The sequence below is a fragment of the Leiobunum rupestre genome, chromosome 1 (assembly GCF_980474605.1).
Source record: "Leiobunum rupestre chromosome 1, qqLeiRupe1.1.hap1, whole genome shotgun sequence".
NCBI classification, from domain to species: domain Eukaryota; kingdom Metazoa; phylum Arthropoda; class Arachnida; order Opiliones; family Sclerosomatidae; genus Leiobunum; species Leiobunum rupestre.
In genome coordinates this window covers 73,969,024-73,974,632 of record NC_143384.1, presented here as the reverse complement: position 1 = coordinate 73,974,632, position 5,609 = coordinate 73,969,024, and positions in this window count along the sequence as shown.

Here is a 5,609-nt window from a genome sequence, read left to right as displayed (position 1 = left end):
TCCGCTTTCATGCATGCGCGGGGGGGGGGGTGAATTTTCCCGGTCAAAAACAGGCGTGCCTTAACGCGCTGCCTACGTTAGACCAAGGAGTCTATATTGTATCTGACAATATAGAATCATAGATATAGGAAACGTATATGAAGGTTTAGATAAAATATTTAAAAGGGAGTGAATACGGAGGTGACAGCTAGCAGAAACGCGTAATTTCTGCAGGCTATCCTTATAAGGCGCTATCTATCTGTAAGAAAGCTCGTGCTATCGTCACGAGAGTCATGCATTGTCTCCTGCTTAAAAATTATACTAAAAGACTACGGCCTGCGGAAAGGTCAAGCACTTAGTACTAAAATGCTAAGAGAGCTCGCGCTCTTGGTCACGTCACTCACGTGCCTTCCTCGGTGTCTGCCATAGAGATAGAAGTAAGTAGAGGAATAGAGTGTTGTCGTCTGAAACCCTGCGACGTCACCATTGTAATTTGCCTATTGATAAAAAACGGTAACTGTCATGGCGGCCACTATTAACACTACAGCTGTGACGTTACAAGTTTTCAAAATCGTATCAGACGACAACACTCTATTATTGAATCTGGGAAAGTGAAGACCGCGCGTGCGATCTTACTACAAATCCACTCATATAATAAATTATGTTATCTCTAAAGATGTTGGATGTTGATGTTTCATCAGTAAGGAACAAAATGAAATTATCTAATTCTTCCTAGTGTTTAGGGCAAAATGAGGATGTCCTTGCTTGGAATTTTAATCTCGCATAAATTTAGAACATGAGTATAATCCAATGCAATCACGTTACGTACCACTTTGTGAAGTTTCAATTTTTGTAACTAAAGTGTTTTTGTACGCAGCTGTGAATTGTCTATAGGTGGGATTGTTGTTCCACCCTCCTCTCTGACGAATTGTATTAAAGTACAATTCTAAATGATCCTGAGATCGTCTGTTTTCACTTCCAACTCAAGACCACAGAAGTGTTCATTTTGCTCCAAGAATGCAGAGATTGTTGAAAAATCTAATGTCTCTGAAAGATTCTCAGTACTAGGAAGTGCAATGTTGGTTCCAGGCATCTTGGAAAAAGTCTCCCATGCCATTATGCTTGCTATAGCTCCGCCATAAAGCCTTTATTATGTAGCTACCTATTACTACTTTAATTTAACACTAAATAATTAAATTCTTTTGTTCCAGTTTTAATAAAATTTAGGTTTAAATCCGAAATTATTTTTTCCAAAAATACAGAAGGAATTGTGCATTCTTTTAGTATTTTCCGCAGTTGATCATGACTCCCCTTTTTGCCAACGTGAAAGTCATCATCTTTGAAGTGTTTTCCACACACAAAATGGTCATTACCAGGTTTGAAGTTTAACTGGCTTATAGCATTTAGCCATTTTTTGCGTTGATGTATGTTAGATTGAGGAAATCTTAACCATAAAAAGTTTATATGAAAAATTATTTATACTTATGAAAAGATATTTTGTCAATCGTAGAACGACTTTTACAGTTGGGAACAGCACATTTTTTACCTATTTTATATTCGAATATTTCCAAAATCAAACTTTATTTACTGAAATTAAATCCCTTACATTTTGCGTCAAACCTAAAAAGTTTGAGTTTAGAATACGTACGACTTGAATTTCCCACATTTTTTAATTACTCCACTACTCGATAGACCGCGCCACGTATTTTCGCCATCTGGCGCAGAGCAAGGTTCGTAGAGAAAAAGAGCACGCGAAATGATGGGGAGAGTTGAATTTTCCGACTCAAGCACGCGCTCTTCCTGAATCCTGACTATCAATAATTGGTCTAGGTTATTCTTATTCTAATGTCTATGGTGTCTGCTAGGTGTCAATTCCGTATTTTATGTTAGGCTTAGACGCCCCGAAATTTATCTAGACCTTTATATACATTTCTTATATCTAAGTGCCGCTTGTAAGAACCTTGGACTAATTCGTGCGATGAAAGCGAGGGACTCTGCATAAAGCCTCGACGTGCGGCCGCTGCGGTACTTCGCGGAGTCGCGGTACATAGATATCCGGTTTATAGGGAAATCAAAATAAATAGAAACCACAATTAATAAACTGGTCATCTCCTATTATTTTATATTATTTAGAATTATTAAACTGGTCACCTTCTATTTTTTTCTTATTATTTCGAATTAATAAACTGGACACGGTGACCAGTGACCCCCCAAATTTTGAATAAATAAACTGGTCTGGGCAATTAATAAACTGGTCTTTGACCATTTGACCACCGTTATTTCCAAGGCCGCTGACAAGGTACCGATTAGATTCTTGGCTAAAACGACAGTAACGCCATCTGCGCTGTCTCTAGAGGCGCGCTCGCGCATAACTTGGTTAAATGTTTTCCCCCACCACATTGAAATTAATGTAAAGTTGGCGATAATTAAACGTTAATTAACCTACCAAATGATATAAGAAATATTCCACTGACAGTTTTTCCCGTTTATATGAACTTAAATGTAATATAAAATCGTCTTGAAAAATCGTTTATCGCTTTACAACATTCAAAAATAATATTTTTCTTGCACCATGTAGATAACCGAACATCTGCTCGTCTAGGTAAAGTTTGTGTTGTCAACACGCGTATTAGAAAGCAAAATGAGATTTTAGAAAGTAGGTTGTAATTCGGAACGATATTAATACTTTTCGCGAATTTTTGTTTCATAACTTTTCATCCATTGGTTCGTTCAGAATGTATCTTTAAAGTAGACGAAAATTTTAAGGTGCTGAATCTTGCCCAGTCTTAAGCCTCGGTTTAATCTACTGCGTATTTTGAAACGGAAAAACCCGATTACTATCGTTAAATCTTGGTTAAAAGATGGCGAACGCTCCTTGTAATAAGAAACAAATAACGAAATACGTTCTAAGCTTATTTAACACCAAAAATCCACGTATTTCGTTATTTGTTTCGTATTAAAAATATCATAAATATTATTAATCCAAGATTTAACGATAGTAATCAGGTTTTTCCGTTTCAAAATACGCAGTAGATTAAACCGAGGCTTAAGACTGGGCAAGATTCAGCGCCTTAAAATGTTCGTCTACTTTGGCTACGTTCAGTGAAGCTTAACGGTCTTACGTTTGCGTTAATTCCGTCACGGCCAACTTTGATTTCTCGCGCATCTCTCGCCGTAGTAGCGCGAACAGCGCGTGATCAAAGTTGGCCGTGATAAGTAATCCTTCTTGCTTTTGCTGAACGCTTTTTTACGATTGTTGTAAATTTTTTTAAATATCGTCTGCTGAGTCGTCCGCAGCTAGCCTTCCCGTGTGCTGTGACGTCACGATTCCGTTTAACAACGAAGAAACCTCTTTCAATCGGTGAGTTCGTTGAGCTAACGTTGCCAACGTGACGTCAAAACCGGAAATTACAAAAACCGTTCGGTTAAAAAAGTTGTCAACGTTGAGACCGTTGAGCTTCACTGAACGTAGCCTTTAAAGATACATTCTGAACGAACCAATGGATGAAAAGTTATGAAACTAGCTTTTAAATAAACCTTGAAACTTATTTAAAGTTATATCATAAGTTAATGATACCTCTAAGTAGACAAATGGCTATGCTGCCTATGGCGGATATGCTTGTCCAAATTGACCTATGTCTCTCCGTACTGCGTATCAAAGTAGCCTTAACATACACTTGGAACTGCCGAAGCTGACGTTTCTTTAATCCCGTTTGGTGCAAGGCTAGCTTGAACTTCCCCAAAAGAGATAAATTTCGGTATTCCCTTTCAAGGTGGAATCTTTGTCCAGAAAATGTGATGTCAAATCTTGTCTCTCCGATTCCCGCGAAAATGAAAGTTTTGAAAAATATCTCGGGACCAACGCCGCTGTGCGGTCGAGAATGAAACTATATTGGGCTGAGAGAAATAAACTAATAGCAAAAAAACGTTCTTTGTCCTCTGCAGGGGGAACGAATTTTCTAAGGGCTTATTTGTCTACTTAGAGGTATCATTAACTTATGGTTATATTTATAATTCACTGATGACCCACGGACTGTAAATTTTAGAGGACCGGTATTCCCGAGGTATTTTACGCCCCGTTCACCGATCAGGCTGACGGAAGTCGCTCAAGGTCATTAACTAAAGGGCTTGTATTTCGGTCGGCCAGATATCCAGATAACGTGCGTGGGGGGGGGGTTCGAACTAGCTCTATGCCTGGTACAAATGACCTTGACGGACTCTCTCTCTCTCTCTCTCTATTTCGAAGTGATTGATGCACGGGGAAACCAAAATTCTACAGGGGAAGGCAACGCTTTACTCGTCCTCTAAAATTTACAGTCCGTGGATGACCAAATTCGCGAAAAGTATTAATATCGTTCCGAATTACAACCTACTTTCTAAAATCTCATTTTGCTTTCTAATACGCGCGTTGACAACGCAAACTTTACCTAGACGAGCAGATGTTCGATTATCTACATGGCGCATTAAAAATATTATTTTTGAATGTTATAAAGCAATAAACGATTTTTCAAGACGATTTTATATTACATTTAAGTTCATATAAACGGGAAAATTTGTATGTTGAATATTACTTATATCATTTGGTAGGTTGATTCGCTCGCGTTCTACATGTCGAACAGTCTTATCGGTGTCGTGTTTTCTTTTCAAAGCATTGATACTGGTCTTTTGGATTTATCCTTTACGGCAATCAATATGAACTTAAATTGAAGTGACCCATTATTCCGACTTTCCTATCATTTTGTCTCACACAACCTTCACAATAGCTTAATTTTCAAGCGATTTATTGCAAAAATAACAAGAGTAGCTGGGTGGTAAATTTTAAACGCGGTTACATGAAGAGCGGCGGATGCGTTTTAAGTCAACGAAGGCGCAAAATTGTAAGACGCGTTTCGGGTACAACGTTAAAACCGCGAATACGACACAACGATTGCTCGTATGTAAAATGTTCATAGAACAATTTTTGTGGGAAATAGCCGGACCCTAATGTTCATAATTGGGTTTATAGCTGTATATACAATACTAACGTAGATATTCGCGATAAACCATTACTGTGCACCGGTTCCCCCATAACCATTGCTCGTAAAACAACTATTTCTAACAGTAACCTGTGAAAAGATATGTTTTTGTTTGAGTAATTACTCCTAAAATATTTAATTACGGAATTTTGAACCATTCTTCATTTTTTATTAAAAAAAATAGCTTTCTATGATTTGAAAGAAACGCGTTTTCTAGTGCGTTCTTAGCGATTGGAAATTATGGTAAAAAGAAAACTATTTTTAACACTAACCTGTGTTTTCTTTTGAGTATGTACTCTTACACGATTTGATTACGCAGTTTTGAGCCATTCTTCAACTTTAATTAAACATAAGTTACTTTAAAGATTTAAAAAAAACCGCGTTAGCGTCGAGCTAAAGTCGGCCATTTAATCTTAGGCGAAATGGAGTGTTAGTTCACCAGTTTGGCACCGATGGCGTAACTTTCGTTGCCAGCCAAACGAAAAGCATGGACCAAAGGCAGGGTTTTTTAAAAGTTCTAATAGGAACCCACGACAAAATTTCAAAAATCGTTCTAGTTTGTTAACCGATTTCTTTGGCGAAAACTGGTAAAATTGCCCCTAAAATAGGCGAAAA